At 37.8% G+C, this 26,322-nt stretch overlaps 1 protein-coding gene, 2 non-coding genes and 1 pseudogene across 6 annotated transcripts in view; all 4 read left to right on the top strand.

Moving 5' to 3' along the window:
* Positions 1-26,322, top strand: part of LOC126027836 (protocadherin alpha-C2) — a 207,957-nt gene that overhangs the window by 91,132 nt on the left and 90,503 nt on the right. The window lies entirely within an intron of this gene.
* LOC126027496 (protocadherin alpha-C1-like) overlaps positions 1-26,322 on the top strand; it is a 63,273-nt pseudogene that overhangs the window by 17,995 nt on the left and 18,956 nt on the right.
* On the top strand, positions 1,505-1,695 carry LOC126028906 (U2 spliceosomal RNA). The gene has a single exon (XR_007502590.1). It is a non-coding gene; the product is annotated as a U2 spliceosomal RNA (small nuclear RNA).
* Positions 1,730-1,836, top strand: LOC126028996 (U6 spliceosomal RNA). The gene has a single exon (XR_007502659.1). It is a non-coding gene; the product is annotated as a U6 spliceosomal RNA (small nuclear RNA).

The following is a 26,322-nucleotide window of genomic DNA, read 5'->3' as shown; positions in this document are numbered from 1 at the left end:
TGCTATATCTCTGCCCCCTTTTTATTTATATATTTATTTAAAATCCAGGTACATCCAGGTCATTCATGTTCAAGGCAAACAGACTACCGCTGTGCTACCACTCAGACCCCTAAAGCACACTTTTTATAGTCATTCATAGTTGAATTATAGACATGTAATGTTCCAGCACTGATCCCACGACCAGTGTCAATTTCTCTCCACCAGTGTTCACAAGTTCCCAGCCCTGCTCTCCTCTCCCACCCCAAGTTTGCCATCTTGACAGGAACCTTTTAAAGTTTAGGTGTTAAAGTTTTTGTCTCATGATTTCAGTATTGCTGACTCTGTGATTTGGATATTTTGCTCTGTCCTTCATTAACCCAGTGATGTACCTGAATCCCCTTGACCCCTGCCCCTGTTATTTCTCACCAGTTTTTCTCCCACTTTCCTCAACTATATTTTCTTCTCCTCCCTATTCTTAGAGAACAAGGATTATTATTCAGGCCCACTGAAACCATTTAAATTCCCTCATACAATTGTCCTAAATACTATATATAAGTTATATCATTCTGTGTTTATCCCTCCTATTCTTGTTTATTTATTTAAACTGATATCCAGTTCCATCCATGTTGCAGTAAGTTGCTAATTGCATCATTCCTTACAGCTATGTAATACTCCATAATAATATTGTGTGTATCATGTCATGAGGACCTGGCTCCATATGATTGAATAGTGACCATCCAACCCTGAACTCCAGATTCCAAATGAAGATCTGGCACAGCTCCCTACAACAGCACCAGGAACCAAACTCCCCCTGGAAAATCCCTAATACTGCTTTGGCACCAATTTGCAACAGGTTGATATAACAACCTGATAATGAGGAAACAGGAAAAACTTGATCCAAGAAAGGTTACCCTATCTCATCATCTAATGGGAAGATAAATCAGAAGACATTCCATCCTTTGATCTGTGAAAAAACCAGGATCACTAACTACAGAAGACAGACTATGACAACCTTGACTGGGCAGAAGTTTTTCTGGGACCATAAGAAAGATCCCAGCCTATAGTTCGGCCTAGGATTGATACAAAAAACAAGATCTCTAATCCCAGAGTTCTGAATTTGAGCAGAACTTCTGGTGCCATAAGGAAAGACTCTATCCTTGACTTTGACCTAAGATCTGTGCAAAAACCAAGATCACTAATTACAAAAGACCTACTACAACAAACATGATGGAATAGATATCTAGAACCATAATGAAAGACTCTATCCTAGAGGTTGTCCTATGACCTGTTGAAATACCAAGATCTCTAGCTACAGAGGACTGATTTTGTTATCCACAACTAAGCAGAAAGTTTCCAAGCACCATAAAAAGATCTTGGGGTTCAATAATGAGTGTGTATGGAGTCTGTAGTTGCTCCCATGTCAGTATGCTTCAAGGGTAGAAAAACTTTGTACCTCCAAGGCCAAGGGAATTCCCTCTAACTTCCCCAATATTTATTGTGCCTTTGAAAAAAAAACAAAGAAAAGATCGCTTCTCAGCCTTTTGGCTAAGATCAAGTATAGTATCTGTTCTTATCAGTTTAATATCTGATACGTTGTCTATCTGATGACAATATATTAAATGGATTTTTGGCACTAGGAACTGGAATAGGAGCTTGCTCCGTCCATTCCAAGCATCAATCTGGCATTGCAGTACCTCCAGGAATGGTGCAAAAAAGAAAAAACAAAACAAAACAAAGAAAACAAAAAATCGTGCTCGCTTCGGCAGCACATATACTAAAATTGGAACGATATAGAGAAGATTAGCATGACCCCTGCGCAAGGATGACACGCAAATTCGTGAAGCGTTCCATATTTTTTATATGGAAAAAAAAAAGAAAACAAAAAATCCCCACAAATCCTTGCCACACCAACCATTCGTGTGTTTTTTCTTTTCTTTCTTGTGGTTGTGGTTTTGGTGATGATTTTTTTTTATGCTGATACTGCTGCTGTGTTTTTTAAATTATTCCTTTTTCTTTTTTCATGTTTAATTTATTTAAAGAAAGTGCATTACATAGTTGACATAACTGATCATAATATATTGGTTTTAGGAAGAACAAAAGCAACATAATTTTAGAAAAATAAAAAATTGAAAGAAAAACTAAAGAGATGGAAGAGAAAGGAAAGAAGAAAAAATTCAGTAGCAAGTATATTTTTGAAAATTATTGAATCACAATGAATTCATTAAAGCACCAGCAGAAAGTTTGGTAAGCTCTTCTTTTTTGTAAGGATAAGATTTAAAAAAAAATACAGTAATAACGGTGTGAGAGTGGCAATTGTTGTTTGCATAGGCCCAGCAAAATATGGGGAAAATGGAAAGAAAAAAGCCTTGGCCTAAATACAAGGAGACCTTATCCCTGAAGTTTTCTGGCATAAGACTGACTCTGGGTTCCAGGCATACTAGGCTGTCCAACCACTGAGCCATTCTCTGTAGTCCAGGTGAATTTTTTTCGCACATTAGCTGCTGTTGGTGTCAGGTTTCTGTAGTTAAAGATTTTGGTTTCTGTGCATTTCCTTCATTGAAGTCAGGATGATGTGGCGCGTCCTCTAGTTTCACCTCACCATTAGATGCGAAGTGTCCTGCCCTGCAAGCAAGTTGTTGCTGTTGCTGAGTCGTATGGATGTTAAGAGAACACTCTTTGGAGGAAGTCACTGCCAGGGTAGCAGTAGTGTCTTCCCTGGTAGAGGTTTGCTTCCTAGTGATGTTATAGACAATTGTGGTTGTTTCTGTAGATGGTCAGTGGTTCAGGGGTGTATGGGCAATGCCCATTCTTCTGAGATCTGAGCCAAGTCGTTATGCCAATGTTCAGGGTATAGGCCAAACTGCATTTCAAAATATGTTTTCTTATCTCTATTAGATAAGAACTTGTTTGCATTTGTAATATTTTCCCATTTTAATGTGCAAAGAGGAGCAATGCTACAGGTATTACTGGTGCCTCTGTGGGCTGAGGGTACAAGTCCAACAATCCCCTTAACTTGGTTCTAACATGAATTCTAAAGTGAAAGACACTTCTACCAGAATTCCTTATTGAACAGATCACAAAGAGAAAAACAAAAAGCAAAAACAATAAACAGTGGGCAAAATTGTTCACTGTATAAGAGGGCATTCAATAAGAGTTATAGCGGTAAAGGGAATACATTTAAGATATTCAAAGGAGATATACATGCCCCTTTTATGTCATTAGAAATAGTCGGGGAGGGTGTTGAATTTAGAACTGTGATTTGGCCTTCTGGAGTCTTCAGAATGACTCCCAGCAGTGCTGCTGTGATTTTTGTCATGCTTGCTTTTTTGTTTTTGTTTTTGTTTTGTTTTTTTATTTTTTATTTTTTCCTTTCTTCTTCTGAATTGATATTTATAGCCTCTAAAAGGATTCCCCCAGCATTTCTTTCCTCTTATTTCTTTTCTTTTTTCAACATAACCACAGAACTTAAATCATCTTGCTCTCATTCATAACGAGGGGAAATAAATGGATGGTACCAGAACAACCAGTCGTATAGACATTGAGTGGAAATTAAAAATGATCAAACTTAAGCACTAAAACCAAAGTCAGTGACACTAGAATCGATACCTTTTCTACAACAAGCTATACACAAAGGAGACCTCTTACACTAGTAGTCCATGGGGCAAAGAGGGGAGATATGGGATGCAGGATGCATGCTGGGAACGGAGGTAGAGGGAGGACAATACTGGTGGTGGGAATGACCCTAATCCTTTGTCACTATGTACCTTAAATATTACTGTGAAAGACTTGTATTCATTTTGATCACAATAAAAATTAAAAACAAAAAATAAAAATATTGTGTGTATATGTATATATATATACACAGCATTTTTATGATCTACTTATTTATCATTGGACATCCAAATCTTTTTTTTTTTTTTTTTTTTTTGGTTTTTGGGTCACACCCGGCAGCGCTCATGGGTTACTCCTGGCTCTACCCTCAGAAATAGCTCCTGGCAGGCTCGGGGGATCATATGGGATGCCGGGATTCGAACCCAACGTCCTTCATGGTCTAAGGCAAACACCCTACCACTGTGCTATCTCTCCAGCCCTGATTTCAAATCGTATCTATTGCAACGAGTGCTACAACGAGTAATGTTATGTATATATCCTTTAGAATAATTTTTTTTATCATAGGGACAGGTACCCAAGAGTGGAATTGTTGGATTACATGGCAGCTCAATTCTGAGTTTACTGAGAACCCTCCATACTGTTTCATAGGAGTTGGATCAGGTAACATTCCCACCAGCAGTGGATGAGAGTTCTTTTTCTTTTTCTGTTTGTTTTTGGGCCACACACAGTAGTGCTTAGGGATTATTCCTGGCTCTGCACTCAGAAATTGCTGCTGGCAGGCTCATATGGACCATATGAGCAGGGACCATATGGGGTGCCGGGAATTGAACTTGGGTCCTTCCCAAGTCTTCAGCCTGCAAGTCAAACAGCCTAATGCTGTGCTATCACTCTAGCCCTGAGAGTTCTTTTCATCACATCCTTGCCATCACTGATTGTTTCCATTTTAATATGTACCATTTTCACTGGTGTAAGATATCTCAATGTTTTGATTTTTATTTCTCTAATAATTAATATTGATGGGATTTTTTTCACATGCCTCTTGGCCATATATTAGTTTGCCTGAGAGGCGTTTGTTCATTTTCTCTCCCCAGTTTTTGATGTGATATTAGAGCATTCTGCCTATATTTTCTTCAGTTACTTTATAGATTCATTTCTGATCTCAAGGTCTGATTCACTGTGAGTTGATTTTTGTGTAAGGTGTGAAATAGATCCAGCTTTTATTTATTACTCATGACTATTCAATTTTCTGAACACCATTTGTTGAAGAGGATACATTTATTCCATTTTATGTTCACAGATTTGTAAAAAGTTGGTATACATATATATGTATATGTATTTGATTGGGTATTTTGTTCTGACCAGAATATCTCCTTATTCCAATACCATGCTTTTTGATTACTATAGCTTTACAGTATAGGTTTATTATTTAAAGAAACTTTTTCTGTGTGGAAACTTTAGGGTTTTTGATATATATCCTCATGTCATCAGCAAATAGAGATAATTTGACTTTTGCTTTTTCTGTTTGAATCCCTTTAATGTTTCTTTTCTTCCTGATTGCTGTTGCTAGGACTTCTAGTACAATATTGAATGAAAGTGGAGACTAAACATCCTTACCTTGTGCCTAATCTCAACAGTAATAATTTCAGTTTTTACTATAAAAAATAATATTGCAACAGATTTTAAATTTTTTGTAAATGTATTAAAAGAAAATGTATCTATTTCATAGATGAAATAGTTGATTCTAAAACATTTGTTTCCAGATAACTTAAAGCAAAGTTATTGAAAAATAGAAATAAAAAAATAAAATGGAAGAGAAGAAAAAAAAAGAACAAAGAAAAACTATATAAGCACATTTGTGAAAATTATTGTATCTACAATGAAATCATTAATATAATGGTAGGTTTAGTAAGTTCTTATGGCTAACTGTTCATTATATTAAATTGGAGGTGTTACTTTAGAGATGTTATTTTTTTTAGTCCAGAAATTCAGAGCACTATTACTGATACTCTGACTTTTAGGGGCATGTACTCAGTTGCCAGGCATCTGAAAGAAGGAAGATATGAAGATATGAAGATGCCTAAATTCACTCTAAAATGCCCTGGTGATATTAACCCCCAAATTGGCGTACCTGAAGTGTGGTCATATTGGTGTCCCTAAAGGGAATCATAAGGGTCAATGATGAAGCAGGGCCACCTACCCCCAATGTAAGAGATATGTGTAGTGCTATTTTTGCACAGAGTTAGCATTCAAGTAGTTTTGGTTGTAGAGGATAGACGACATGAGATGGACTCAGTCATTGGCCTGGGTGGGTTACAAAACACAGGACAGATGAATGGAGTTCCCAGGCTTGCAAACTTGTGCCTGCCTGCTACAACAAAATGGCTAATAGAATTTTCAAAAATACTTAAGTAAAAGAAAATTTGTGAAAACTGTTATATCTCACAATGGGTTTACTAAGTCATTGTTTGCGGATTAACTGAGCTTTTTTTTTTTTTTTTTTTTTTTTTGCTAATTTCAGAGGCTTGACTATCCTGATATTAGTCATGAAGTGATGAAGCTGGCTGCTGTTTACATGCAACAGCTGTGGAATGTGAATGTGGTTTCTGGGGCATTCAGCCATACAGGAAGTTTGAGGGGCTACCTGCCCCCACTCTGAAAAGACCCCAGAGTTTTCAGTCTCCAAACTAGTGTACCTGGTAGTTTCATCAGTTTGGTGTCTCTGCAGAGATTAGTAGTGGAACAGTGACTTTGGGCCATTTGCATGGTGTCAACTGTGGGGTGTGAATGTGGCTGCCAATCTTTGGCTGTTGGGGACTAAGTCCACTCCTGTCTCAAGGAAACCCTTGAATTTGCAGCATTAAGACCCAGTGTATCTATGAGTTTCCATTGTTTGACTTGTATTTCTTCAGAGATTAAGTAGTGCCCAATTTTATATATTTATTTATTCATTTGTTTTGTTTTGGAGACATACTCTGCAATATTAATTCCTGGCTCTGCACTAAGGAATTACTCCTGGCAGTGCTCAGGGGACATTATGGGATACTAGGGATTGAATCTCATTTGGCTGCATGCAAAACAAATGCCCTACCCACTGTACATATCCTGCTGACTCCAGAAGTGCCTAATTTTAATGCTATCCAATTTACCAATAGTTTCCTTAGTATTATTCCTAACCATTTATTTGGGCTTTTTATGTTATAGATTGAATTAAAGATCTTATGAATGAACCTACCATGGTGCCACATCTCTGATCTTTAACTATTTAAGGGGAGGAGGTCGAAGTAGTGCTCAGAAGGTCTAGGGTCCCCATTCCTGGGGATTCTAGGCCCATCAGGCTAAATATTTAAGGGCCCAGGGATGCATTGTTATGATGCTGCTTGATCCTAGCAATTTGTTGATTATCTGGACCACTGCAGAAAGATTTGGTGGGAAGGGGCTTCAGGGTTGCACCTGGCATTGCTCGGGGAACCAGGTATGGAACTGTAGTCAGGAGCATGCAAGGAAAGTGTCTTCACACCTGTACCATCTCTCTAGCCCTCATTTTTAACCTTAGAAGAAAATGTAATATGTTGAAAGAACAGTGGAAGAAAGGAAGAAGGAAGGAAGGAAGGAAGGAGAAAAGGGAAGGAAGGAAGGAAGGATGGAAGGAAGGAAAGGAAGGAAGGAAGAAAGGGAAGGAAGGAAGGAAAGGAAAGGAAGGAAAGGAAGGAAGGAAGAAAGGGAAGGAAGGAAGGAAGGAAGGAAAGGAAAGGAAGGAAAGAAAAAAGGAAGGAAGGACGGAAGGAAGGAAGGAAGGAAGAAAGGAAGGAAGGAAGGAAGGAAGGAAGGAAGGAAGGAAGAAGGAAGAAACACGGACTATCTCAAGGTCATGAAGATGTGCTTCTAACCGCTCTTTCAACATGGGTGATACCACTCCAAGGGGTGTTACACTGTTGAAGGGAACCTATGGTAGCTTCAGTGCAATTTGTGAATGCTTTCTGTTTGCTTAAAGGTAGATTCCCTGGGTAAGTTGGGGAAGCTGGATAATTGTGTTTCTGAAACAGGGACAACCTGCCACATAAATTTGGGAACCTTTGCAACATTGCAATCTGAGAGAATGTTCTAACATCTTGGAAATTTCTAATTCTAGGACATGTGCTACCGAGCAGTGAAACTTGGCTTGTGAAACTAGGGAACCGAACTTTTAAGGTTACCAACTTTAATTAGTTTCATCTTAATTAGCCACATCTGATTAGTGGTTGCCATAGTTACATCAGTTTTCCTGTTTTTAACTTGCAAATTGAGATTTTAAATTTACCTGAAATTGTTGCTTTGTGTATAGTGGAATGTAGGAAACAGAGACTCATGTTTACTGTGTATAAGTCTTTACTGTGGGTAAGTCTAGCTGTGTTTTCTTCTTAAACAGCAGCATTTAGTACAAAGATTGTCTTTCCTCACCTCTTACTCTGCAGTGGTTCCTTGGTTAGAAATAGACACAAATGTCCTCAATATATGTTCTATTTCAGGACATTCTGTTTCTACTACAATACATATTGAGGGGTTAAATGCAGTATTTTGAATGTAAATGATGTACAATCTTATGTTTTCCTACTTGTTCTAGTTCAAGAATAACCTAGCTATTTTTGTCCCTTATATCTTTAGCCTCTATATGTAACTTTAAAAAATTTTTAAGCTGACCATGGTCAGTTTGTCGATTTCTACTACCAAAGCATCTAAATTTATCTCTTCTGATTTTAACTGGTATAACATTAAATTTATAAAAAAAAATGTAGGATATATTGACTGTTTCATTTGCTTTATTATAGAGTATAGAAAAATATGGCCTTTACTGACATATAATGATAATGTGTCCATAATCATCTAGTTGATTAGCCTGGTATATCTCTTCATAGTTTTCCTTAATTCTTTATCCTTGTTTGCATGAGGCTGTGTGAAGAGACATGGCACAACTTGCATTAGATATCTAATGTTTTGTTTTATTTTAAATTTTGGTTTGCTCCTATTTTAAAACCACTTCTGGCAGTGCTTAGGGCCCATCATGCAGTATGAGGGATCAAATTCAGCTTGTACTTCAGCCTTTGGAGCCTTTTCTCTGGCTTAGGTAGCTGATATTTGAAGCTATTTAAAAATAATACTTTACATATTATTTTTGTTGTAGGTATATAGAAATAAAACTTTGGGGACAGTGGTCCACACTTGGTGATGTACAAGGCTTACTCCTGGCTCTTCATTTAGGGATTACTCCTGGAAGGGCTCATGGGACAATAAAAGATACTGGGGATCAAATTTTGGTTGGCTATATCCAGGGAGAATGCTCTACCTGCTATACTATCACTCTGGCCCCAGTAAAACTCATTTTTATAGTAACTGCTAATTTTCAAATTTCACCATAAAACAAACAAGTCTGGTAATTCTGAGTGAAGCTAGGGGGATAATACAGCGAGTGAGACACTTGCCTTGGCATGTAGCCAACCCAGGTTCGATCCCCAGCATCCCATATGGTCCCCAGAGCTTGCCAGGAGTAATTCCTGAGTACAGAGCCACGAATAAACCCTGAGCAAGCTGAGTGTGACCCCAAAACAATAAACAATAAAATAGGCATGATAGTACTGTGATACAGTTTGATACTGTGCCTGAGTCTTCTCAGATAAAACAATGTTTTTATGGATTATCAGAAAAATTTTTCTATTGGGGTCCCCTTTGTGGTGGTTGGTGATCCAGTGCTTCCTCCTGGTGACACTCAGGCCAACAGTAGCCCAGTCCTGTGAGCCAACAATAAGGTACTACCTAACCTGTGGTGCCAGGTGTCATCAGGGCTGTACTTACTAGTGATTAGGAGGAGGCAGTGCTGGAAGATCGAGCCTAGGGAATCAGGTTGTCTAGGCATGTGCTCTACCATGGGGATAGCCCCTCAGTCTCTAATCTGAATATATTATTTTGGTTTGGGGGCCATACCTAGCAAGGCTCACTCCTGGTTCTGTGCTCAGGGATCACTTCTAGGAGTATTGGGTCACCAAAGGATTCTGGAGATTGAACCCTGATCAACCATATGCAAGGCAAATTTCCTACCAACTGGCAAGGCAAATTTCCTGCCAGCTGAACTATAGCTCTTTCCCCTGTTTATTTTTAATGTTATTACAGTTGGACTTAGTTTACATCAGTGCCAAAGTATATGGTCTTAATGTACAAAGTTACTGCTCTAGGTTCTCTTTGGAGCATATGTATCTTTCACTTTCTACTAATGTGAATTTTAAAGATGTTGATTGATGGCTTTTCTTCTTCTTCTTCTTCTTCTTCTTCTTCTTCTTCTTCTTCTTCTTCTTCTTCTTCTTCTTCTTCTTCTTCTTCTTCTTCTTCTTCTTCTTTTTTTTGGTTTTTGGGCCACACCCTGTGACGCTCAGGGGTTACTCCTGGCTATGCGCTCAGAAGTTGCTCCTGGCTTCTTGGGGGACCATATGGGACGCCGGGGATCGAACCGCGGTCCGTCCTAGGCTAGCGCAGGCAAGGCAGGAACCTTACCTCCAGCGCCACCGCCCGGCCCTCTTCTTCTTCTTCTTCTTCTTCTTCTTCTTCTTCTTCTTCTTCTTCTTCTTTCTTCTTCTTCTTCTTCTTCTTCTTCTTCTCTTCTTCTTCTTCTTCTTCTTCTTCTTCTTCTTCTTCTTCTTCTTCTTCTTCTTCTTCTTCTTCTTCTTCTTCTTCTTCTTCTTCTTCTTCTTCTTCTTCTTCTTCTTCTTCACCACATCTATGGTGCTCAAGACTTATTCCTTGCTCTGTACTCAAGGATCATGCCTGGCAAGCTGGGGGACAATCTGAGGTGCTAGAGATAAAATCTAGGTCAGCTTTGTGCAAAGCTAGTGCCCTTCCTGCTGTCCTATCTCTGCAGCCCCCTTCTTTCCTTTTTGAAACAAGCCGTACCGATGTACTTTGTTGCCAGATGTGAATTATTCGCACTGGATTGTCTGTCTGTTTGAGAAGAAATCCTCAATTATTTTTGCCATATGTATATGTGTTTTTAAGTTATTTTGAGAGAGGGAAGGATGAACAAACTATTGTGTATCTGAATATGATTTGAAGATTATTTTATCTATATTTGCAATCTGCTATTCATCATTCTCTGCTATATATAACCATGCAAGGAGAGAAGGGAGAGCATTTTTCAACATATCAAACTATTGTACTGATTTTAAAAATATAGTTACAGTTTTCTTTTTAAAATAGGAAAAATTGTGTAAGAAGGCAGTATTGGGGCTGGAGCAATAATACAGCTGGTAGAGTGTTTTGCTTTCACATGGCTGACCCAGGTTCAATTCCTGACATCCCATACAATCACCTAAGTTCTACTAGTAATTCCTGAGCACAGAGACAGGAGTAACCCCTTTGCATTGGGTGTGTTCTTATCCTCCCCAAAGGAAGTCAGTATCAGAATGACCATAATGTAAGAACTTTGGGCGAAGGAGTTCACAAAACTTTGGTTACTTCTCTGAGTTTCTTTTCTTTCTTTCTTTTTTTTAATATTCGTTTCTTAGTACATGAGTATAAGAGGAATGTGAGGACACTTTTAAAATGTATTAGCTTGAGCCACAGGTCCCCTGGGCTGAACTCCTAGTCCAGGGGGCCAAGATCCCCCCAAACCTGGTGGGTCTTCAGGGCCACGCCTGGTTAATCGGGCCCTGGGGGGAGGCGGGGGAGAAATCCCGCCCTTTGCATCCCAAAACTGCAGAGGCACGGCTGGGCTCAGACCACTCCACATGCCAGGATTTCTGGGTGTTTGACTGGTATGTGGGGGGCTCTGGGCAGGACAGCTAGCCACAGGTCCCCTGGGCTGAACTCCTAGTCCAGGGGGCCAAGATCCCCCCAAACCTGGTGGGTCTTCAGGGCCACGCCTGGTTAATCGGGCCCTGGGGGGAGGCGGGGGAGAAATCCCGCCCTTTGCATCCCAAAACTGCAGAGGCACGGCTGGGCTCAGACCACTCCACATGCCAGGATTTCTGGGTGTTTGACTGGTATGTGGGGGGCTCTGGGCAGGACAGCTAGCCACAGGTCCCCTGGGCTGAACTCCTAGTCCAGGGGGCCAAGATCCCCCCAAACCTGGTGGGTCTTCAGGGCCACGCCTGGTTAATCGGGCCCTGGGGGGAGGCGGGGGAGAAATCCCGCCCTTTGCATCCCAAAACTGCAGAACCGCGCTGGGGCTAGCCCCCGCGCGTACTTCATATATTAAGTGTATTCCTACTGTTATGTTACTTTTTACGTATCCAGAATCTTTATTATGTATCGTGCCCTTTCCCACATCCCTACAAAGCTCTTTTTTATTCCTTTACTCTCTATCCCCCCCAAACATCTCTAATCTACATTACTCTTTTTAATCAGTAGTGTACAAGCGTTATCACAGACCAAAGCCGTGCATTGTGTGTAACAACCCCAAACTGTTTCAAGATACATAAAATGGACACGTATTTCTTTAGAATATTTTGGTTTTTTTTCTCTGACAGCTATAATTCTTACTAAATGTTGTCTTATATAGTGACGATTCTAACCGCTTTTCTTCTTCTCTTTTTGAGCTGTTTAACAAGGAATCTTAGAGAAAGAGTCCCCCAGATTAATGCTTATGATTGAACCATAATTGTTCTTATCACCCCCTTATGGGCCAAGAACACCACGTGGCATTGCTCCTTTTTTGCATAGGCACATTAAAATGGGAAAATACTATACATATAAATAAGATCCTATCTAATAGAGATTGGTACAGACTAATCTTATAATGCAAAGGGACCTTACACCCTGAACATTGACATAACGACCTGGCACAGACCTCAGAAGAAAGGGCATTCCCCTGAACCAGGGAAGCCATCCACAAAACATCCAGGCTGGTCTATAGCATCACCTGGAAGCAATCCTCTACCAAGGAAGACTCTACACTGCTCAGACATTGTCCTGCTCAAAAGAGACTTCCATTAACACTGAGAAGACTTAACAACAACAACGATTTGCTTACAGGACAGGGCTCCCTGCATTGCCCTTTGATTGTAAGGTGAAACCAGAGGACGCTCCACATCCTGACTTCAATGTTGGATATACAGATTCCAGGATCTTAAATACAGAAGCTTGATACCAACAACAGAGACTGTGTGAAAAATATAAGTGTGTTGGCACTACAGACAATGTCTTGGATTGGACGATCTAGCTTGCCTGGAGCCTAGAGTTGGTCTTGTGCCAGGAACCTTCAGGGGTCGGGTCTTTTTGTATTTAGGCCAAGGTTATTTCTTTCCATGTCCCTCATATTTTGGTGGGCCTATGCAAACAACAATTGCCACTCTAACACCATTTTTGCTGTGCTCCTTTGACTCTAATCCTTAAAAAGAACCCAGTTAAGATTTGAGGTCAACTTAAGCTAATATGCATGAATATGGAAATGTAAAAAAAATGCTATGCCTGTAATGTTTAAGGAGTTATGTAAGTTTTATGGCTTTAGATTGCCTTGTGTGCTGTTAAGAAATATTATAGTGTGTTACAATCTTAATGTTCTTTGGATGAAATTTCAAAGTTGGGATATCAGCAAGGGGACTTCTGAGAATTATGTTATGTATTGTCCTTCCACTGTAACTTTACCTTGTCCTCTTTCTTTGCATCCTTGTTCTCATAATTACAAATAAAAAATTAAAAAAAAATCAATAAATAAATATATATGTGGAAAAATGAAAAAAAAATGTATTAGCTTGACTTTCCTAGATGACAGTAATAAACTTTAAAAAGCTATTCTAATATTCAATTTCCTTTTTTTACTTTAAAATACTTTTAGGGGAAAATATTGTTTTAATTTTTCTTTTTCTAAAATATTGTGTCTTCTTATTCATGATAATGCTTTTCTTTAAGGCTTTGATAATGAGGAAGATTAAACACAAACTTTTTTGGATTCTTCTTGGATTTGGGGCCACACTCAGCAGCCCCTCAAGGTTACTCTGACAGTCCAGGGGACTAAATGGGATGCTGGGGATCAAACCTGGTTTGGCTATGTTGAAGGCATATGCCCTACTCACTGTGCTATCACTCCAGCCCCCATATTTTAGATTCTTGTCCTTCCTTTTAAAAAAAGTCCTTGCCAAATTTATTTTAAAATCTTCTATTTTTAGGGCTGGTGGTGTGACTCCATGGTAGAGTAAATGCCTTGCGTGCAGGAGGCCTGGAAAAACCATAAAAAAAAAAACAACTTTTCTTTGGGGTGGGGTAGGTTTGAGTCACACCCAGCTCTGCTCAGGGATTACTCATGGCTCTATGCTCAGAAATCGCTCCTGGCAGGCTTGGGAGACCATATGGGATGCCAGGATTCAAACTACTGTCCTTCTGCATACAAGGCAAACGCCCTATCTCCATGCTATCTCTCTGGCACCCAAATTATCTTTTTTTTATTTTAGATTTTCCACCTATACTTCAATATTTCCAATTTGTCTTCCATCTCTAATTTACAAAATTAATAAATAATGAATCATTGTTTAATTTATATTTTATTAAGTGAGCTTATAATTTTATCCTTTAATTATTATTTTATTATTATTATTATTTTGCATCACCAGCAATCAAATCCTGGACCTCAAACATGCAAGGCAAAATCTCTACAACTGAACTACATCCCTAGCTTGGTTTTTATTCTTTTATTCAAACCATGAGATGTATATTCTTGGAATAAATGGATGGTGGTTGTGATGTATTATTCATTTTTATATCGCTGGATTTAGTTTCCCAACATTTTGCCTAGAATTAAAAATATCTGTTTCAATTTTAGAAATGGACTTGTAATTTTCTTCTTCCCTTTTTTTTTGTTTTTGTTTCTGATCACTTCTGTGGTATTCAGGAGCTACTTCTGGCTCAGCACTCTGGGAACCATGTGGTTTGGGGATCAAACCTGGAGCTCCTGGGGCAGGAGAGATACCACAGTGGATAGGGAATTTGCCTTGCATACAACCACCCAGGTTTAATCCTCAATATTACATACAGTTTTCTGAGACTACCAAGAGTGATTCCTGATAGCAGAGCCAGGAGTAAGGCCTGAACATTTTCGGGTGTGGCTCCCTCCCCCAAACCAAAACACTTACAGTCCCTGGATGCAGAGTGTACTCCTGTTCCTTTGAGCTTTTGCCTCAGCCCCATTAAATTATTAATTAGATGTCAGCAATAATTATAAAAATATACAGATCAGGGCCAGCAAAATAGCTTAAAGGGCTAGTGAACATGATTTGCTTGCCAGAAGCCTGGGCTTTATATAGCCCCGGGCACTGTTAAGAGTATCCTCAGTACTACTAATGCAGCCTGAAAAAATATGAAAAAGGTAGAAATATACAGACCATCTATATTTGTTTGTATTAGTTTTGTCAATTGTGCTTTAATTTAAAGTTGTGCATCTAATCTAAGCTTTATAGTAGATGGACTTAAAGTTTATAATATTTACCACCTTTCCCAGTTTTTTGAGCTACAATGGACATACCTCACTATATAAATTTAGCTGAGATGCATAATGACTTGGATTTTATATTCTGTGATATAATCGCCACAGTAAATTTTTATTACATTCATTCTTACATAGCTATTATAAAAAAGAAGAACCTAAAAATCCCATAAAAATGGGGAGAGGAAATGAACAGACAGACAAATGGCCAACAGGCACATGCAAAAAAATGCTCATCATTTCTTAGGAAAATCCAAATCAAGATGACAATGAGATCATATCTTATACCATTGAGGGTGGCACAGTAAAATATACCAGGAACAATCTGAGTTGGTGAAAAAGGAACTATCATTTATTGCTGGTGGGAATGATGTCTAATTTAATCCTTTTGTAAAGCAGTATGGAGGGTTCTCAGTAAACTCAAGCTGTTATATGACTCAACAATTCTACTTTTGGGTACCTATCCAGGACAGAAAAATATTTATCCAAAAAGACATATATATGCACACTAATATTCATTGCAGCATTCTGTACAACAGCTGAGAGTTGGAATCAACCTATTTATCCAACAATAGATGAGTGGATCTGAAGATCATGAAGATATATACAATGGAATACTACACAGCTATAATGAATGATGCAATCATGCAATTCGCTGCTACATGGATGGAAATGAAGATATATTAAATGAAGTAAGCCAGAAGAAGGATAAATACAGGATGATATCACTTATATGTGGTATTTAGATTAACTGCATGAAGAAGTGCAATGGTATAAATAGGTGTAAGAACACTCTTGGCCCCTGAGTGAGGAGAGGGAAGAAATGGAGTGGAGGAGGAGAAATACAAATGTAAAACAATTGGGGACAGGGGCCAAGGGGATTCAAATGTGGTTAAGAAAGGACAGAATGGGGCCGGAGTGATAGCATAGTGGGTAGAATGTTTTGCATATGGCCAACTGGGGTTCAATCCTGGCATCCATATGGTCTCCTAAGCCTACCAGGCATAATTCTGAGCTCAGAGCCAGTAGTGTCCAAGAATCAAACAAACAAAAATGTACAGAACTAAATAAACTCCAAGCCATTGAGTCAACAACAATGAAATAAAGAGACCCAAACTTTAACAATCAAAATAAAAAATAGGCCTGTTATTATGACAGTCTGTGGGGATGGACAGCAAGGGATAGATTCTGGGGAATATTGGTGATGGAGGTTGACACTGGTGGTGGGATTGGTCATGAAACATTGTATATCTAAAACCCAATTTTGAATAACTGTGTAAATCACAATGATTTAAATGAAAGGAAATACTTCTTCCTTTTGGTGAGAACATTTGACCTTTACTTTCAATAACTTTCAAAAACCTTATCTGCAGTCACCACCCTGGAAATTACATCTCCAGTTACTTATATAACTTAGAAAGAATTTTACAAACATTTCCATTTCCGTTCCCTTTGCTGTTGTGCTGACAGGTTTGCACACATGCTTGCACACCCAGGATTGGTAGTGAATAGGGTCCAACACTTGGAGTTCAGGTGCTTGAACACATTCCTTTCATTTCAGGGCTCATATGCTGGCTTAGTACTCTTTGGGGGTTTGCACACAGCTGGCTGCTGGGCATGTGCCAGACATTGTACCAACTGTGATGCCTGGAGCCACAAATGGCAGAGCTAATGGGACCTTGCTTGGCACATGTGGGTGATACTTAAGGTTTCAAGGCAGACACTTTGCCTCAGGTCCATCTTCTGGGTACCAGTGTGTCCTTATTTTATTATTGGAGATTTGTAGCACTTGATAATTTTCTTTCAACTCCCCATTCCTCACTCCTATCCCTGTTCTGCCTCTAGAAATGATGTTTTATCTTCTCAACTATGAATTTGTTGTTTGTTTTGCTTTGCCTTAGGGTAGATTCCATATATAAATGACACCATGTATTACTCTACTTTCTTTGTCAGATTTATTACAGTTAGCACAGTGCCCTCAAGGTCCATTCATCATTCATGTTGTTATAAATGGCAGAATTTTCTACATGTACTCCTAAGTATTAAATTCTTATCCCCCAGAAAAAGGAAAAAAAGCATGTAGTCTGTGTTATATACAATACATTAAATTGGGTATTTAAATAAAAAAAACAATGTCAAAATTTTCTTTTAGGGCTAAATGATATGCTGTGTCATGTGTGTATGTGTATGCATGTATATATGTGTGTATCACAACTTCCTTTACCATTTAACTGTCAATGGATGCTTAAGTTGTTTCCATGTTTTGGATACTGTAAATAGAGCTTCTATGAACATGCATTTTTTCCATGTTGTTGCATTTTCTTCAAATGTATTCCTGGAAGTGAAATGGCAGGATTATATATGGTAGTTCTGATTTTAATTTTTTGACAACCCATACTAGTTTTTATTGATGATTGCACCATTAGACTCAGGAGGGGCTTCCTTTTCTTCATAGCTTCACCAGTATTTACTATCTCATCTTTTTGATGGCAGCTATGAGATAATAACAGATGTGAAATGATATATCAATGTAGTTTTGAGTTGCAGTTCCCTAATGATCACTGTTGTTGAGTGCATTCTCATGTTCCTATTAACTATTTGTATATATTCTGTGGAAAAACATCCATTTAGGCTCTTTTCTATCACCCTAATGTTTTGGTATTGGTGGCTTCTTGTCAGTTGCGCTCCTCTACTAAACTGTGTCCCTGACTCTTTTGCTTATTTTAATTTTTTAAAATAAATATTTTAGGGGGGTCATATCTGGTAGGGCTAAGGGGTTACTCCTTGCTCTGCACTCAGGAATTACTTGTGGTGGATTCAGGCACATATGGAACGCCAGGAGTCAAACCTGGGTCAGCCACATGCGAGGCAAATGCCCTACCCTAGTCTATACTATTGCTTCAGCCCCTATTTTTATTTAATTTTTAATTATAATTTTGGTTTGGGGGGAGTCACACCTAGCAATGCTTGGGGATTGCAGCTCTGTGCTCAAGAAACACCCTACTGCTGTGCTATCACTCTGACCCCAAGCTAGTGGCTTTTCGCCTTGTGGTTTCTATCTCAGCCTCAAGCTAGCACTGCCCCTTTCTTTATGAAAACAATCCCCATCCACCAAGAGAGGGGTTGAGAGAGAGAGAGAAAAAAGTACCTATTCAGGGGCTGGAGAGATAGCATGGAGGTAAGGTGTTTGCCTTTCATGGAGAAGGTCATTGGTTCGAAATCGGGCATGGTCCCCCGAGCCTGCCAGGAGCGACTTCTGAGCGTAGAGCCAGGAGTAACCCCTGAACGCTGCTGGGTGTGACCCACCCAAAAAAAAAAAACCCTAAAAAAAAGTGCCTATCCAGTGGGTTTTTGTATGCTAAAGGAAGAGGTTTAAGGAAGGAGGAAGTTGGGGGAATACCTTTGTTTGGGGTAAATAGCTGTCTCTCCGGCCCAAATGTTAATATTTTTTATTCAGAAGTTTTTTTGCCATGGATTTATTAATTTTGTTATTTTTTTTCATGAGTCATCTTTTGACAAGATGAAAAATACAATACAATGAACTATGGTAAGACTAACAGCTGAGTTCTTGTGAAAGAAAAATGGAAGTCAGGAAACAAGGAAATGACCTCTTAAAGAAAAGATCTGCAAACATAGAATTTTATATCCAACTAAAATCATCCTTCAATAAAAGAACTAAATAAAAATCTCTGAGTGAATACAAACTGAGGAAATGCATTCTAAGTAGATCTGCAGCAATGTAAATAGTGATTTATTTAGGTATATGGAAAATATACCCATGTAGATGCATACAAATTAGGAAGGATGGAAGTGATGAGGAGAAAGAAAAGAAAGATAGGAAAAAAAACAAAAGAAAGATGGACAGAATTTAAGTAGACACTGAGCAAAACAATAATGTACTATAGAATTTAAAATGTAAAGGAACTGAAAAGTATGCTGAATAATATAGTACTAATAACTTTTAATAATAACTAAAAGAAGAGGTAAAGAGAATGAAAACATTGATTTTATTTGTTTAATTTTTGGTTTTGAGTCACATTCAGAGATGCTCAGAGGATATTCCTGGCTCTTTGTTCAGGAATTACTCTTAGCAGTGCTTTGGGGACCATAGGGTATCCCAGGGATGGAATCTGGGTTGACAACATGAAAGTGAAGTACTCACTATATTATTTCCCAATTCCCTAGAATAAATCAAAAGTAAAATTTTAACTAGATTATGTAAGTCAAGGATACATGTTGTAACTTCTAGGGTAACTTATTTAAAATAGTTAAAAATGTATAGCCAGTAAGATGATAATTGGGAGACAATATAATAAAAACACTTTTAATTTAAAAGACAAAGAAGGAGAAAAAAAGGTAATTAGAATAGGTGAAAAATATGGGGCTATAAACAAATTGTAAGATGATAGATTTAAATTCAGGTAAACCAGTACTTACATAAATATAAACACACTGAACATCAATTAACAAAGATAGCTAAATTAAACAACAGTAATGCCACTTGCTAGAGACACAATTTAATGAAAATAATAAAGATGGAAGTTAAAATGATGGAAAGAGATAAGATAGACACATATCCAAAGGAAACTAACTGGCTATACAAATATCACATAGCTTTTGGCTCGAAATCTTATGCATTTAAATAGAAACCTTATATAATGAGAAAAAGGGTCAATTCACCAGGGAGATAAAACAGTGGTAAATTTCAGTACAATAATATTACTTATAATAACACTAAGCTACAATAGCAAAACTTTAAGGAGACTTGGAGCCATCTGTAATTAGAATGTGAAATGTTAACACATTTTATTTAGAAAAAGACTAAGCAGACAACACAATAATCAAGAAAATTTGAATGACTAAAATAATAAATGTGTGTCGTGTATTTGTAAAATCACTCACCAACTAAAGAATATGAACTTTTTTTTTTTAGTTTTTGGGCCACACCTGGCAGTGCTCAGGAGATATTCCTGGCTCTGTGCTCAGATATTACTCAGGGCAGGTTAGGGGACCATATGCAATGTCGGAGATCAAACCCTGGTTGGTCACATGCAAAGCTGTGCATTCATTCCAGCCCAGAATGTGAACACCTTTTAACAGATATGTTTACCAAAATTAAATTGCTTTCAGTCATAAAGTCAGTTTCAATCAATGTACCCCAAGTTTCCACATGTAGCACCCAGTGTGATTTTAATTCTTCGATGTCTGTTGAACTTTTTTTTCAGCCCAGCTTGTAGTCATTTTTGGAATTTTACATAAAGAACAGTACACATATCTTAAGAATCTAGCTGTGCAAGTTCCTGCAGAGTGAATGCACTTGTGTGACTAGTACTTGGACCAAGATAGAGAACAAGGTCAGCATCCAAATTACCCTCCAAAGATGACCACTATTTGTATTGCAAATAACCTAGATATTTTTGCTGCTCTTATATTTCATATTTATACAGATATCCAGTTTATAGTCTTTGATTTTATCATCTTTTGCTAGCCATGATTATTTGTTATATTCATTATTTCATATCATTCACTCTTATATAACTTGAATATTTATTTCATTTATAATATTTAACATATTAAATATTTAAGAGTTTACTATTTAATTTAATATTTAAGGATATGAATAGTCAATGCTTGTAAATATGTTCATTTCCTTGCTCAGTGATTAGGGCTCATGCCTATCTTGTGCCTGTCCCTGGTTCCTTACTGGTACCACATGGCTGGAAGATAGAATTTAGGTTTGGTACAGCATCACTTGGCCACTGGGTTCCAGTGAATGTACTTTAAAAAACTTAGACCTCTTATATTATCTATATCAGATTGTCTTCCTCATCCCAAAGTATGTAAATTTATGCCTGTGTCTTTATTGATCAAACCCTCAGAACCAAGAGTGAGTTCAATATTCTGCTCACCTCTTTGGATTTAAGTTTATTCCAGAATTTGTCCTACCAGTTCCCCATTATCCTGTCAGTTTTTCCATGCTTTTAAGATAATTGTTTGAATATTTTATCCAGAATATTTAGTTGCTTTTAGTAGGCTGTCTCCTCTGAATAATTCAGGCTCCATTACCTGAAATTCCCTATCACACAGTTTTATCACCAGAAGACTATCATCTAAGTCACATTGAAATGTTTTTATGCATGTCTTGAGATATTTGAATTACTGTTCTTTAGAAAACAACAGTCTCTTAGTACCAGAGAGAAAAACTTCATGTAGGGCACTTACCTTGCATGCGGCCAACCTGTATTCAATTCCTGGTACTGAATATGGGCCTCTCTCCCTATCACTGCCAATGGTGATCCCTAAATGCAGAGTCATGATTAAGCCCTGAGCACTGCTGAATATGGTCTAAAAATCCTAAAAAAAAAAAAAAAAAGAAAACATCTGTCTTAACTTTCTCCCCAAGGTTGACAAAGTAGCTTACATATTTTATTAGTAATGTCTAGGGGGAAATGATTCATAAATAATATCTACTATGAAACATGTAGTAATTAAACCAAGAAAACAGTGATAGTACAGGCAGTACAGTGGGTAAGACATTTGCCTTACATGCACCCAGCCTGGGCTCTATTCCCAAGTGATCTCTGAGTGCAAAGCCAGGAGTGAGCCTTGAGCATTCCAGGTGTGGTATGATGGAAGGCTCCACCTATTAAAATAATGTAATCTAGTTTTATTAAAGGAAATTTGTTTTGTTTTGTTTTTGGGTCACACCTAGCAGTGCTCAGGAATTACTCCTGATTCTGCACTCCGAAGTTGCTCCTGGCAGGCTCGGGGGACCATATGGGATGCTGGGATTCAAATCAGGGTCTGTCCTGTGTTGGCTGCATGCAAGACATACACTTTACTGCTGTGCTAATGCTCTGGCTCCTTATTAAAGAAAATTTTGTGGTTTTACTTAACATAATGTCCATACATCCCTAAAGTAATCCTCCCATTTAACATATTTTTATGAGCATAAGACTTTCAAAAGAGAACAAAAGAAACTATAGCATTAAAAATGTTTCTCACTAGAAAAAAAGTAATCCATTCATAATAATCCAATAAGATTTGGGTTCCAGTTGAAAAGAGATAATTGCTGCTTTTCCAGAGAGGGCAGCTCTGATGGTGACACATGAGGTAGAGGTAGGCGTAGGTTCCTTTGTGGCTGATTTTCCATCTCTGAATTAGTGGATGACTCAGGAAGTGAGGACACGACAGGAAGAATGAATGCTTCAGGGAAACCAAAAACATGAATAGAAGGTCTAGAAGAATGAGAAAGCATAAGGGAAATTAAAAATAGTTTGATTTGGCCACAGCATAGTGAGTGCAAGGTGAAGATGAAGCTAGACAAATGAATAAGAATCAAATTAAAAAGATCTTTCAAACTGTGCTTAGGATTTGACATTTCATCCACAGGAGTTAGGGAGCCTTAAAGATAAAAAAAAAAAGCAACTAACTAAAATAACTTTTTTATTTTGTAGCCCTACATATTTACTGTAGATATTTTGGAGAAAGAAGAAATGATTGATAGTCCCAGCACCTACAATAATGATTATATGTTTCTATAGCCTTTAAAAATGCATGTTTCATATATAGTTTTAAAAATAGTTGTGACCAAATATAAATATATGTCATTTTGTTACAAATTTTATATTTTTGTTATAGAACAGTGAAGCTTGGAAAAGTAGATCTATTTAAAATTCACACTTTCCTCATCAGATAAAGGGCTAATATCTAAGATATACAAGGTACAGACAGAACTTAACAAGAAAAAAAAATCTAATCTCATCAAAAAATGGGGAGAAGAAATGAATAGACACTTTCTCAAAGAAGAAATACAAGTGGCCAAAGACACATGAAAAAATTTTTCACATCACTAATCATCAGGGAGATGCAAATCAAAACAATGAGGTACCATCTTATGCCACAGAGACTGACACACATTACAAAGAATGAGAACAAGCAGTGCTGGTGGAAAGCCATTTAGTCCAGTCTTTATGAAAAACAATATGGATATTGCTCAAAAAAACTGAAAATTGAGCTCCCATATGATCCAGCTATACCACTCCTAGGGATATACCCTAGGAACACAAAAACACAACACAAAAAGACCTTCTGCACACCTATATCCATTGCAGTGCTATTTACAATAACCAGCCTCTGGAAACAACCTGATGCCCCTCAACAGAAGAATGGCTAAAGAAACTGTGGTACATATACACAATAGAATATTATGCAGCCACATCAGAAGAGATGAAGTCATGAAATTTTCCTTTACATGGATGGACATGGAAACTATTATGTTGAGTGAAATAAATCAGAGGGCAAGAGATAGACACAAAATAGTCTCACTCATCTCTAGGTTTTAAGAAAAATAAAAGACATTATTGTAATAATACCAAGAGTCAATAGAAATGAGGGCTGGAAGGACTGGCTCAATATATGAAACTCACTAAAAAGAGTCATTAGTACAGTTAGAGAAATAACTATACTAACAACTATCATGACAATGTTAATGAGTGAGAGAAGTAGAATGCCTGTCTTGAATACAGGCAGGAGGTGAGAGAGGAGGGAGATGGGAGGCATTGGTGGTGCGAATGTTGCACTGGTGAAGGGGGGTGTTTTTTATGACTGAAATCCAACTACAAATATGTTTGTAATCATGCTGCTTAAAGATATTATTTAAAAAATAAAATTCACAATTTATGTACTTCATAATGTTACATAAGATTTGACTATGCCCATAATCTATGAGCAATTATTCACATTTCACTAGCCATATATATTATATTTTGGATTCTTTCCAGATTTTTAATTATAAATACAATTTTATACTTATATAGTGTGCTTAAGAATGGAGAGACCTATGTTGTTAGGAAATCAAAGTAAGTACATTACTTCTCAGCCTTTTGACTAAGATCAAGTGCAGGGAAACAACGTAGATTCAAATTATTCAAAAGCTGGAAATTATTAAGCTTTGTGAGAAAGGAAAGGCAAAATTCAAAATGAGCTAAAAAGATAGGCCTTTGTTATAAATGTTAGCCAAGTTATGGATGCAAAGGAAAATATTTGAAAGATATTAAAAGAACACAGGAATGATATGGCAGTGACAGTCTTGTTTTTCATTTTGAGAAAATTTGAGTCATCTGTACAAATCAGACCAGTGACAACATTCTCTTAAACCAAATATCAAACAAGGCCCCACTCTTCACTTCTATAAAGGCTGAGAAAGGGAAGCTATCGGAGGAAAGCTGGATACTAGCAGAGCTGGTTTCATAAGGCTTAAGGAAAGAAATTGCCTTCATTGCAGCAAAGTACAAGTCAAAGCAAGAGCTGTTAGAGAAACTGCAACGAATGATCCAGAAAATCTAGGTAAAAATCACTGAGGAAGGTGCCTGAGCTGAAGGAGAGGTTCTTGGTGTGAACAAAACAACCTTCTCTTGGATGAAAATGCTACTTAGGTCTTTTAGAGTTGGAGAGAAGTCAATGTTTAGCTTCCAAGCTTCGAAGAATAGAATGATTCCTGTTAGGGGTGCATGCAGCAGGTGGCCTGAAGTTGAAGCCAATGCTCCTGTACCATTTAAGAAATCTAAGGCCTCTAAGAATGATGCTAAATATTCTCTGCCCACACTCTATATATAGAACAACAAAGCCTGGATGATCGCACATCTGTTTACAACATGATGTTCTGCATATTTTAGACACTCTTGAGATATCTACCACATGGGGGGAAGAAAGCCCTTGACTTCTGTTAACATCATTTAAAAATTTTTCTAAATGCAGTAAATAGGTTATAGTGAAAGTATTGTTGAGTATGGATTTGGGGACCTCTCCTTACTTTTGCTTTCTCACAGTGTTATCAGGTTATCTTTACTTGTGTTCTCTCCATTCAAAGATACTTAGCCTGTGTGTTCTGTTTGCTTAAGTCTCCTGCCTGTTCTTTGTGCTCCATCTGACCTTCAGCTTCTTCAGGCCCAAGCAACTATTCTAAAGCCTTTCTACGAATTTTAGCATTCTCCCCTACTCCCCCCATAAGTCTGCCTGATTCTTTTTAGTCTAAAAGCTCTCAGACAATTGTATCATCATTTGATCCAGAGATTACTCGTAAAATCTCTAGAAAAGAGATTTGTAAAGAGCATAGATAAACTGGATTGAATATATATCAGATTTGTATTTTTGCATAAATATCTTATTTTCTAAGAAATGAGTTGAATACTTTATCTTTAGCTAAAGGGTTTCAATGAACTGTTTGGAGAATTAGTTCTCATAAGTGTATATTTTTGTGGCCGGAGCAATAGTTCTATGGGTAGTGTATTTTCCTTGCATGCAGCCAACCTGGGTTTCACCCCCAGCATTGCAGATGGTCTCTTGAGCCCATCAGAACTAATTTCATTTTTTAAAATTAATTTATTTAGAAAATGTATCATATAGTTGTCATAACTGATCATAATACATTTGTTTCAGGATGACAGAAAGTGAAGTTATTAAAAATAGAGAGAAAATAGAAAAAACTAAAACATATAATAAAATAACAATAATAATTATTTGTAAAAAATAAAGAAAAGCTCATTACCAAATATATATGTGCAAATTATTGTATCTCCAGTAAAACCATTATTACACTAGATGGGGGTTTAATAAGCTCCCTACCCACCCTTTTTTTTTAAAGCTAGGAGATACAAGAATACACTAAAAAAGATGTGTGTGTGTGTGTGTGTGTGTGTGTGTGTGTGGCAGTTGTTGTTTGCATAGGCACAGGAAAATATGGGAGAAATGGAAAGGAAAAACCTTTGGCCTATAAACAAGGAGATTGTACCCATGAAGCACTCTGGCATAAGACTGACTCCAGACTCTTGGCATACTACGTTGTTTAACCGCATAGTCATTGTCTATGGTCCTGGTAAGAGCTCTTCACCATCACAGTTGTTGCTGTCAGGTTTCTGTAGTTATAGGTCCTGGTTTCTGTACAGATCCTATGTAGAAGTCTGGTAACATTTAGCGTCTTCTGGTTTTATCTCACCGTCAGGTAGCAATGCAGAGAATCTTGTCCTAAGAAGCAGGCTGTTGCTGTTACCAAGTTATCAGGGTGTCATAAGGACCCTCTTTGGAGTAAGTCGGTGCCATGGTAGTAATAGGGCCTTCCTTGATAGCTTTTTTTATTCCTGGTGATGGTGTAGAAAACTGTGATTGTTTACGCAGATGGTGTCCATGGTCAATGTCTAAGCCAAGTCACTATGCCAAGTCAGAACTAATTTCTGAGTGCATATCCAGGAGTAACTAACCCCTGAGCACCTCTAGTGTGTTCCCAAACAAAATTT

This window comes from Suncus etruscus, chromosome 14 (assembly GCF_024139225.1).
Source record: "Suncus etruscus isolate mSunEtr1 chromosome 14, mSunEtr1.pri.cur, whole genome shotgun sequence".
NCBI lineage: Eukaryota > Metazoa > Chordata > Mammalia > Eulipotyphla > Soricidae > Suncus > Suncus etruscus.
The sequence above is the reverse complement of the archived record's forward strand: the minus strand, read 5'-3'. Positions and strand labels throughout refer to the sequence as shown.